At 50.0% G+C, this 12,068-nt stretch overlaps 1 pseudogene; it reads right to left on the minus strand.

Moving 5' to 3' along the window:
* Nucleotides 1-782: 782 nt before the first annotated feature.
* On the minus strand, nucleotides 783-10,949 carry LOC115082404 (annotated as a pseudogene).
* Nucleotides 10,950-12,068: the final 1,119 nt, after the last annotated feature.

The following is a 12,068-nucleotide window of genomic DNA, read 5'->3' on the forward strand; positions in this document are numbered from 1 at the left end:
GGTACACCCATCTCTGTACAGCCTATAGTTGTATGTTTCATGTGGAGTCTGTGTCAATCAAAGACTCCCCTAAGGCCTCCCACTGTGTCTTGACACCTCAACATGGTGTTAGCTCAGCTGATGAAATCTCCTTTTGAGTCACTGCAGTCCTGTGACCTCAAATACCTGACCTGAAAGGTCATATTTTTGGTAGCAGTTACTTCAGTGTGCAGGGTCAGCAAGCTCCAGGCCTTAGTGATTTATCCAACTTACACTAAGTTTTATCATGACGGGATGGTCTTCCATACACAGCCTAAGTTCCTGCCTAAGGTGTTGATGGATTTCCATCTTAATCAGTCAATCATCCTGCCAATATTTTTTTTCCCAGGCCCCATTCCCACCAAGGTGAATGAGCACCGCACCATTTGGACTGCAAGCTTCAGCCTTCTATCTGGAATAGACAGAAGCACATAGACAGTCCACCCAACTTTTTATTTCTTTTGATAGCAATAGGTTGGGCGTGCCAAACAGACACTATCCAATTAGCTAGCATTTGCATCTCCTTCTGTTATGCCTAGGCGGGATTGCATCTTGAGGGTCATGTAAAGGATCATTCTGCTCCCCAACACAAAAAGGGATATTACATTTGAGTTCTGAAGTCTACTCCCTTTTGCTAGACCTTTCATATGTGATTCGAAGGCTAGCCAGAATTCTGACATGAAACAACTTATAGTAATGAACGCAAACCAGGCCAGAGAGACTTATTAAACAATATATTTAAACAGTAACACAGCAGAAACATTTTTCTTTCCAAGGTGAAAGTCCCATGTATTCTCAATCAAGACTCCAAGTTTAAAGAGGATTTTTATGACCCTTCTTCTCCTCTGATCCACTCACAGATATGGCTCGTCCTTTGACAATTCCCCACTTTGGTGGAGGCATTCCTGGAGTAACAGGCTTTTTTGCTGATGTGGCCACAGCGGTTTCTGAGCTGAAAGGAAAAGGAAACAAAAAAAGGCATTAGGTCAGTTTAAACCGAGAAACCTGGAATATGGCAAGCAGCAGGTCCATCTCACAGGCCCTCTTTCTCCATCTAGTGAAATACCACAAATCCTACATCATCTGTCTCTGGTTCTTCCCATGCTTTATGATCTTCTTTGCCACTCCCTGGATTTCTTGAATTCCCAATACTATTTCTGCCCTCTCTGCGAAGAAATATTTCCTTGCGTTATTCCGTTTTGTTTTTTTTGACCCAGCAGTTTGCTCCTGCTTCTTTGGGTTCTCAAGCTCATCCTGATGACATGAGCCTTCATTTGTAACTACCAAGAGGTTTTTTTTTTCCCCCTATTTTATATCCCTCCCAGTGCCAGTCCAGGACAGAAGCCATGCACCAGGGTGCCTTCCCAAACCCTGCACTCAAGGACCCTAAATCTGGCCACCAGTCATTGCCAGGGAGCAGAAGACCTGAGGAACTGAATCCAGAAAACTGCACACTACTGCTCCAGAGTCCCCCCAAGACCCCTCATTCTCAAATTTAAATTTCCACCTTTTATTTTTGCCTCTTGTGTATTAGTCATAGCCTTGTGGTTTTGTACAGAACAGTTCCTTTCGTGTCACTGTGTGAATCATCTACCCCAATCAAATTACCCAGTGGCTTCTACGATGTAGCTCAGGCCTCAATTTAGGATTTGGCAAATTTTGGCAGAAGGACGTAATCAAACCTGTCAGCAAAACTGAGCATTCTGAATTTTCCAACATAAAAAGATAAAACAGCGATTTAATGATTTCATTCGTAACTGCGCGCTGTGATTTGGTCCTACTGCAGCTCCAGAATGGGTCCCAAACAGAAAAAAGCTGGTCCCCTCTTCATCCCTCGGTCCCGTTTACTTAATGACCTCATCAGATCCGCATTTAGTCAGAGTCCTGCGCTCGCCTGAAGATTCAGAGTACCAGTCAGCACGGGACCCCTCTGAGAAGGGGCTGCCGTTCTGGAAGACCCTCTTGTAACGCTGGGGCTGAGACAGGAATGGGCGCAGCAAGCAAGAGAGACAGGAGATGGGGAGAGAGAGAAAAGAAAAAGAAAACCGTAACAGAGAGACCAGCATGAAGAGAGACATAAGCAAAAGAGAACAAATGAAACATTTAAACTATGGAAAATCCTCCCAGAAACCATGATAGTTGTGGCACTAAACACATATCTGATGTAAGCCAACACTCTCCGTTCTCATGGCATAAATATGATGCATGGACAAAGCTCTTAAAAGAACAAGCCTCCCTTTATTCCCGCCACAGTGTCAGAAAGAAGAGAGACACCAATTTGGTAATATGTTCCCTCCAGCAAGGATTTTGTGCAGCACTTTAAAACGGGCATCTTTAAAATAAACACAGAACTGGATAATTACTTCCCCAGCTCATCACTTTCTCTTCCGTCAAAGCTGTTTACCAACAACTCATTGAATCCGTGGAAGAGAATGGTATTTCTGATCCTCAATACTTTGGTTTCCTCACGTATTATAGCACTGAATGAAATCTTGCTTCTCTCTAGCACTAACATAAGGCGCTTTCCACAGCATGACACAATACCTAATGGCTTTAACTCAACCTCGGCGGCATTAGACACCATTGATCTCCATCTCCTAACCTCCCGACTTGCAGGGTAAGTATTATGCTGGTTTAAAGTCGTTCCTTTCAGGGCATACACAACAGGGAAAACGGCTTTGCTTGGTGTACCCTTTGCTTCTGGCGTCCCGCAGAGATCGGCGCTCCCTGCAGCTCCATTTCACATCTACCTCACCGCATTACGTAAGCTAGTTACGATTCCAGGAATTCAGTTTTTCATTCCAGTGATGTGTCATGGGATTCCACTTTTATTGAGTTTATTTCAGTTTGCTTATCTTCAGTTAAACGCTGGCTATTCCATAATAAGCTAAGCTCTCAACACTGACAAACCTGAAGTAGGTCCTCATCGAACAATCCTGAAGCCTTCATCTTTGAAAGCTGTGAGCTACGATTACAATCTCAAGTGTGAAATTTAGAGTTATCCCAGATTTGCATCTGTCAATGTGAGGCCACTTTAAAGCCCTGATAAAAATCAGCATTTCACAAATTTCATAAGCAGGTAGATGTTTAGAACCATGTTACAAGCATTGATGTTCCCCTCTGGATTATAAGAGTTCTCCTCTCATTGGCCTTCCAGCTGGTTCACGTTGTTCCCTGCAGATCATGCAGAACTCAGCAGCTTATATCTTTTCTGGACATGGGTTTGCGCCAGCATCTCTCCCCTGTACTGCAGTCCTTGCATTGGCTCCCAATACGTTGGCAAATCAAATTTCAGCTTGCATTGCTCGTCCATAAACTAATTAATAATCCTGAATCCCCTAGGATCAATGCTCAGATCCAGGGTGGGCCTTACTGGAAACATCTTCCCCAAAGTTAACTGACCTAACCGGGACCCGGATCCTGATCCGTCCCCAGGGTCCGAGGGATCCCCGAGTGGGGCTGGCAGCCTGTCCTCACCTGGAGCCCCTTGTCGAGCTCCTGCAGATTGATGGTGGTCTGGGGACCACCAAAGGGTCTGGCTGCGCTGCTCTCTTCAGGATCTCCTGTTTCCTAGCCAGGAACGCCTGGTGGGCAGCACAAATTCAGGCCAGAACTCCCCCGAATCAACCCCCCTCCCCCCCCCCGCAGGAGGGTCCAGTAGCCCAGGGTCACCCCAAAAATGGGAATCTGGTCCACCGGGGATAGAATGGGAGGGGCCTCCTCTCCTCCTGCAGCACCCGCCGCGAGCCACCCTCCCCCACCAAGGAGGACCTCGGCCCGGAGCCCTTGTCTGCCTGCGCCGCCCGAGGAAGTTCCCTCCTGCCCTATGGAACAGGCAGAACAAAGGGAACCAGCGTTTAGGGCCTGCCCTGGCGTCCCACACACACAGCAAGTCCCCATCTTGGGTCTGAGTGCCATACACCAGACCGAGCAGCCACGCGGTCATCAGAAAAAAGAAAAAAAGTCAGGCCGGGAAGCCTTTGCACAACTGCAGGAGCTAAAAATAGCAAACTCCCTGCAGGCGCGAAACTGCTCTGAGGAGAGCTGCCGGCGCAAAAAAAAAAATGCGGCCTACTACGTGCGCGAAGGCCTTCCTCCCCAGGACCTACCCGGAGCCCCGGGCCGTCGTTAGGACCCGCGGAGGTCGAGCTCCCCACTCCGACCGGCCTGCCGATGAAACGGCATGGCCCGTCCCCCGAAGCAACTCCGCCTACCTTGAAAGACTTCAGCTCCTTTTCCTTTTTGAAACTTATACTGGCCCTGCTGGAGCCTGAGGAAAGGAGGAGCCTCCTCAGTGGTCGAGGAGGAGGAAACAGGAGGAGCCCCTGGCTATCGAGACACTGGACCGCTGCGGGCGAGACGCAGGCAGGGGTATCCAATCCCCCTGGACGCCCGGCTTCAACTGAGGGATGGCCCACGAAGGTGCCTAACACCTCAGGAAGCTGCATTACTAACTACTAACTAGCCTAACCTAGGAAAAAAACCTTCCCCTAATACCTTTTTTTTTTTATTAACTAACAAGACTGAAGAATTTGCATCTCTACCATCTGCTGGAGTCAGAGAAATACTGAGGGCTGCAGGGGGCGCTCTCGGTTATGTAGCAGTCCAAACGTCTTTGTTCTCTGTCTCCATCTGCTGGTAGGAACGCACAACCCACTGGTCTGGTCTGATCGGGTATGTTCAAGAAGGGGCTTTCACCAGCAGCTTCTGCCATGGGCATCGGGGCAGGTTCTAGTCCAAGGGCTCTCGTCCATCGTGCAGGCGGGAGGTTATATTCAGAAACATTTCCTATTTCAAGAACCCCCTGTCTCAGAAAAAAGCCAGATGCAACTTTCAGTGCTGCAGGGGTAAGGCAGACACTGACCCCTCCCAAAACGTCGGTTTTGTTCCAGGAATGGAGCACGTTTGATGAGCTCTTTGAAGGCTGACTAGGTCACCCCTTGCTATGGATCACTCATCCAAATTAACTCTGCACCATCAGGAACATCTTGTTATTTCACGCAAACACCGCCCACCTCTGCATAGTGCTCCACGGTGAACAGAAGGAACAGAGAGAGGAGATCGTCCATTCCTCCAGAATATTTATCTGGCTCAAAATGTTTCTGAGGCTAATGCTTTCTATCCAGTGGCAGAGCACATCGCTTTGCCCTGCACGGGCTCACCAGAACAAGTGCACTTCGCTCACCTTTAATCTGCAACAACTAAGAAAGAGCACAGTTCTCTTCCTGCTAGAGGGTCTGCGGAGGGCACTACCTGGCTGCGGGGGCTCCAGAAGCGAGCGCTTTCTGTGGCGACATTACAACGATAGGGTACGTCTCCCGCCGGCCATCACGTGTGCAGTAATAATTGTCGGCAAACTTGTGACTGGGGCCCAGAGGAAGCTTGGGTGGGAGACTGAGTCCTAAGCAAACATCAATACTTAGAATGGACACAATGGTATGAAATTAAATGAGTGGAATAAGAAACCGGGTCTGACTGTAGGTCTTCAATAGACATTAAAGTGACACTGGGGCAGCCCCATGGATCAGGCTCTGGTCTGCAGTCTGTTAAGGCAGGGTAGGTTTGAGAAGTGACACTTACTCCCTAGGAGGAGGGAAGGCAGCCGATATTACTGTTGTGGCCTCTGCTGCTAACCATAAAGAGGCCAATAATCAGCTGAGCAAGCTGACCGGATAATCAGGGGCTGCACCATGACTTTATTATAGTCAGTAGGATAAGTTTATTTGGCTAATATGGAGAGCCAAATAGCTGTCCTAGGCTTATCCAGCAAACTAAACGAGATGAGACTGAAAATCCGCACTTATTTGACTAACTTAGCTGGATAAATAGACACAGCTTAATATCAAACAGTGCCACTTAGCTAACTAAGCAGGAACTTAACGGCTAAGTGGCACTGAATATCGACCTAAAGAGTGGTGCTGAGGGATCAAGAGACATCCCTCCAGACCCCAAATTCAGCAAGAGATCCTGGTGCCATCTGGGGTGTGGTGATTAAAGAGGGAAAATGGGGGGAAAGCAACATTAATAGCATCTCGAAGGCTGCTTTACTGATAAATGAGTCCATGAGGGTAGAGAGGGCACTTACTTCTACCTCTGAGAATAAAAGTAATGCAAAGTGTTTTATCTCACTACAGCTCTCTAACCCCTCCCATATGTTACCATGATGTGCTGCTTTCAGCTGTTCTCTGATCCCTTCTGGGCCTAATGAGATGTCTGTGCTCTGTCACCTGTTGTTTGATCCCCAGTTAGGTGAAGTGCATAAACCCATCTGGGCCCTATCAGAGGGCTTGTGCTCTGATCTCAGAACTGTCGTCTGACCTTTGGTTGGGCCTTATCAAAGCATTTGTGCTTTGGGAGCTGCTCTCAGATCCCTGCTGGGCCCTTGTCATACTCCAGAGCCTCGTCTGATAAGAATAGAACATGTCATACTGGGTCAGACCGGGGGTCCATCAAGCCCAGCATCCTGTTTCCAACAGTGGCCAATCCAGGCCATAAGAACCTGGCAAGTACCCAAACACTAAGTCTATTCCATGTTACCGTTGCTAGTAATAGCAGTGGCTATTCTCTAAGTGAACTTAATTAATAGCAGGTAATGGACTTCTCCTCCAAGAACTTATCCAATCCTTTTTTAAACACAGCTATACTAACTGCACTAACCACATCCTCTGGCAACAAATTCCAGAGTTTAATTGTGCGTTGAGTAAAAAAGAACTTTCTCCGATTAGTTTTAAATGTGCCCCATGCTAACTTCATGGAGTGCCCCCTAGTCTTTCTATTATCCGAAAGAGTAAATAACCGATTCACATCTACTCGTTCAGACCTCTCATGATTTAAAGACCTCTATCATATCCCCCCTCAGTCGTATCTTCTCCAAGCTGAAACAGCCCTAACCCTTTAGTCTTTCCTCATAGGGGAGCTTTCCATCCCCTTTATCATTTTGGTTGCCCTTCTCTGTACCCTCTCCATCGCAATTATATCTTTTGAGATGCGGTGACCACAATTCTTTCTGGTCTCCTGCAGGGCCTTGATGTTTGAACTCTGGAAGCACAAACCATGTATGAAATCTCATATGATCTCTTGGGCCAATCTGCAGAAGAGCAGCTGGGCAAACTGATCCTGGAGAATCTCAGGTCTGGAAGAATCCCTCATATGCAAGATCTAGGGTATAGGTAGGCAATTCCAGTCTTGGCGTGCCACAAACCGGTCTTGTTTTTCAGGACATCTGTAATGAATGTGTATAGTTGCCTATAATGGAGGGAATGCATGCAAATATACCTTATGCATATTCATTGTGAATATCCTGGCACCAGGCCTGGAATTGCCTAACCCTGATCTAGGGGCCAGATGTAAAAGGTTTTTCCCATTTTGTATCTACGGGAAAATGCTTATCATAGCTGGCTTCTAGTGAAGATGATGTATGTATTCCATATGCTGGAACAGCCGGGATTTGCACATCAGTTCAGTTCTTATATTCTTAATGAATTTCAGACAGAATCTCCGTGGCACAAACGTGTGCTGTACCACTGAGCGTTTACCTTTCTGAATCTGGACTAGAGCACGTATACAGAATTGCACTTCGTGTTTTCGAGCTCAGCTGAGAGAGCATGCATCTTTATAATAGGTTGTTTGTGAACATCAAAACTACAAATTACCTTTTAGATATCTCTGTATACCGAAGCTGTAATTTGGCCTGAAGGTTATGCTGAAAAAAATAAAGTAAAGCTACGTATTAACATAATTAACAGAAGATGCTCTTGCAAAACCTGGTCAGAATTTCTACTGTAATTAACAGGGAAATTACTTTCCTCCGTGCGATGAGTCTTCTAAAGCGACTGTAACCTTTTCATTGCTGCCTTCTTTTAACAGGGTCACTCATTAAAACGCGATAACTACTGCATCGCAACGTTAAGATTTAATGAGGGAAAGAGGTGGAGTTAGGGCGGGGTTAGAAAAACTTTGATTACAGTACCGCTGCGGGCGATAATGTTTTAGACATTATTGCCAGCAGTAGCACTGGAAATAACACCATCTTTCCCACTGGCAGTACAGGGGCGATAGTGTGCACTGCGGCCACAACCGCGGCAGGCAAAAATGCACTGCCGCAATGCGGCTAGGTGCACACCACCGCCCCCCCCCCCCCCTTTTCTGGCCGCAGCTCATCATTCCGCTACATTTATAGCAAATGATAAATCTAGGCTTAAAGAAGGATTTTGATCAGATTGGGCCAATGATTAGGTGCGCTTTGTGACGCTGAGATGGACGCATCCACTTCGGGATCTCCAGCAGCTCCAGAGTGTCTTGAGGCAAGGGACAGAGCCTGCCCTTCGCCCTGTCTCAGAAGTATCCCACTCCCATACTATCAGCTGCTTCACCATCTCATGAAAGGGAAAGGTTTTGGCCGGATCCCGTAAGGCCATGACCAGCCCCACCGTGTCCTGGCTCGGCTCCGCTAGCTTATCCGCAATCCCATGCAGGATCAGATAGCCGGCTCCTTATGCTGAAACAGCGAATCACCTTGGCGTCATCCTCTGCGACAGAAGGAAGCTGGCCGGGCTCATCTGCCTGATCAGGACCATCTGAGGGAGAGGAACCTCTTGATGACAATCTCCATGGTCAGACACCTCCGAGGGATACCCTGCATGACCCACCGCACCACAAGGGCTTGCACCTTACAATCCTGGTAGCCACTGGCAGATCCACCCTGGGCGCTTTCTTAGGCAGACCTCAAGAAACGTAAGGAAGCACCCCTCTTATTGGCCAAGAAGGCTGGTGCATCAGGAGTATGAAGTTGGCGGAAAAACCTGAAGGGCCCCCGAGATCCCCCTCCTGGGTGTCAGAATCGTCCCCAGACGGGTCCCTTGAGGCCCCCCAGACATCATCAGGGTCGAAATCAGCAGGAGAAGAGGACAGGGATCTCCCGCCTGCACTGACTGCTTTTTCCTACATAGAAACATAGAAATGACGCGAAAAAGAAGACCAAACGGCCCATCTAGTCTGCCCAGCATGCTACGCACTTTATCCATTTTTTCCCCTTTTTTTTCTCTCCCACCTGTACTATTGGCTTCCAGTACCCTCCAGCCCTAATTCCCCTCCACCCAATTTAGAGAGCAGCGCCGTATCTGCATTCAGTGAACGTCCAGCTCAATTAGGGGTAGCAACCGCTGTAACAAGCAGGCCACACCCTTACCCCATACTCTTACCCACCCCGGTTTTTGTTTTTTTTGAGATAGCAGCCCTCCATCCTTCCGCTCCGTGAAGGTGGAGCGGGATGCCAGTGGCCAGTAGTTGGTGTTACCTTCACGGAGCGGAAGGATGGAGGGCTGCTATCTCAAAAAAACAAAACCGGGGTGGGTAAGAGTATGGGGTAAGGGTGTGGCCTGCTGTTACAGTGGTTGCTACCCCCTAATTGAGCTGGACGTTCACTTGAATGCATACGGCGCTGCTCTCTAAATGGTGGTGGTGCTCTCTAAATTACGTGGCGCAAAAAGCTCCCAAAATGGCTGCCGTTCCTGCACTGAGAGGGAACGTGTCGGCCTGATGCTCCATTGCAGCCGGCAACCGTCTAGGGCTGGGCTGCCACTGCGGCATCCCCCGAATATCCTTCCCCTGCCGGGAAGGCAGCAGAGACATTGGCCGGCCTGCACAAGGCTCAGGGAATGCTCACCGCAACGCGAGCAATGGCTCGCACAAGGCATGACACAGCCGACTCGGGCCACGGGGCAGGTGCCGGAAACTGCGGGGAGGGAGGGAAGCGCGCTGAGAATGAGAGCAGAGAAATAAAAGTTTGAGAGAAGACCAACTCACTGAGAAACTCGATTGGGCTGGCAGTCAGAAAAACAGCCTCCGCTCGGCTGTTTGTTTTTTTTTTTAACTTTACTAAGAAGGCAAAAGTCAAAGGATACTTCCCTGAAGAAGGAACAAAGGCTGCTCAAAACCCTCACTGAAGGGGAGGGAGCTGGACAACCGGCTGTCACCCCTGGTGTCCTGAAGAGCAAATTTGGGGTTCCATGAGCCTACGACCAGGGGGGGTGGTCCCACCAGAACCTGCCAAGTGCCAACCCCCTGGGAGGCCAGAAGCCACTGAAAAACTGCCTTAGCGTGTCTTGGGTTCAGAACTGCAGGTTTTGCACCACCTCCATCTGCTGGAAACAGAGAAATACCGAGGAGCTGCCGGTGACACACCGGGTTATAAGGCGGTGCCTGTAAAACTTTCTCTGTCTTCATCTGCAGGAAGGGAGGCAAAACCCGGGAGTCTGGACTGATCTGGATACCTACAGGGAAATAACCATTCCGTTTACCTGTTCCACCCCACTCCAGATTTCATAGACCTCCATCACACCTCATCCCGACCTTAACCCGTGTAAAAACAGCAGGAGCGTCTCGCAGATTTCTTGCATCCTGGAGTCGCGCGGCTCGCCCAGAGAAGAGCCACAGGAGTGGGTCACACGTTGCCACGTTATCTCAAGGCCAAATCTGGATTTCCAGCATCCCAGCCCCAGGCCAGCGCGATGCCTGCTGTGCTCGCTCCAGAAAGGCGCAGGGATTACAAACCCCCCCCCCCGCAATGCACTCGATGGAAGCTCTAAAACCGGACTGGCCCAGAGGATGAGTGGCGGCTCGGCTGCACCTGTCCGGCGTGTCCCAGCTCCAGGTTAACCGCTAACCCCCGACATCCTCTTCCCAGGAAAACCCCTGCGGCCTCCCCGCGCCCCCGCTGCGCGAGTCTCTTACCCCCGAAGCCCAGTTCCGCAGTCGCTGGATGAATTTGGTGGCCGACGCCATCTTTGTTGTCAAGGGCAGGAGGAGCCGCGGTGCAGCCTGGGAAGGAGGCTGGCCTGGAGGAACTCCGAGCCCTGACGCGAAAGGGCACGGATACGTCTATAATGGAGACCACGTGACCACGCCATCTTTGAGTCTGGCAAAGAAAAAAAAAAACTAACACCTGTGAGATCGTCAAGAGAAAATGTTTGAAATGTTCATGGCGAAGTCTGTGACCCACTGAAAAACACAGAACGCCAGGTCAGTTTTGTTACGTTAAAATACAATTTTAAGCTGGGTCATTTTAATAAAGGATCTTCTGACTGTTTTTATCTCTGCATGGTGGTCTCCTCGTTTTACTTTTTTTTTTTTTTTTTTTAATCCCGCGTCAAAAATGGCGGCAACGCCGTTGGGGAGAGGAGGTCAGAATGTAGTCACGTGGCTACAGCGCCTACGTAATAAACGGCGGCCGTCGACGTCGCCCCACCCATGCCTCACGTAACGGTACATAAGAGGCCTCTCGCACCACGTGACTCTCTTTTTCCGCTGAAACCGCCATCATGGAAGCGAGTCGCGTGCAACCCATCAAGCTGGCGCGAGTGAGTGCGCGCGGGCTTTGCAAGTCACGAGGCCGGGGGGTTATAACCGCGTCGAACTGTGAGAAGGCGGCGGGAGAGTAAGGGGAGGCCGCGAGGAAGCCGGGGACTAGGCCAGGCCAGGCCCCCGGCAGGTAGGAGGAGGTGGTGGTGATGTGGCGGAGCTCGGGCTTCTGTCTCTCCTAACGCCGTTGTCTTCCCTCCGCAGGTCACCAAGGTGCTGGGCAGGACTGGCTCCCAGGGCCAGTGCACCCAGGTAAGATCCCGCGCCCTGGGCCGGGCTGGGGACCGGCTCTGCTCTGGGATGTGGCGGGGCCGGGGGCCGGGGTTGTGGGGTTTTGTAGCACCCGCGCAGCATTGGGCTTGGCATCGCGGGGGCCGTCCGAGCTTACGCAGGATAAGTTCTGCCCGCGCCTGCCTAATTGCTCCCAGGCGGTTCGTTAGCGATTGCAAATGACACTTTTTGTTTCCTGGAGATAAAAGAGAGGGCGGCAGATGAAGGCTGGTAAAGCCCCTTTAGTGGGCCTCCCTGGATGCGTATTGCACTTTCCACTTCCTGACCTGCAGGCTCCTCTTTGCCCCTTTTGGGAGTGCGGCTCATGGGGGCCCCTACCCATGTGTGCCCGGCCATGGGGGATGGCGGGTACTGCTGGGGACTCCTCCCTAAGCGTTTCCTAGTGCCTTCCCGGATAGTGC

The sequence above is a fragment of the Rhinatrema bivittatum genome, unplaced genomic scaffold (genome assembly GCF_901001135.1).
Source record: "Rhinatrema bivittatum unplaced genomic scaffold, aRhiBiv1.1, whole genome shotgun sequence".
Taxonomy (NCBI): domain Eukaryota; kingdom Metazoa; phylum Chordata; class Amphibia; order Gymnophiona; family Rhinatrematidae; genus Rhinatrema; species Rhinatrema bivittatum.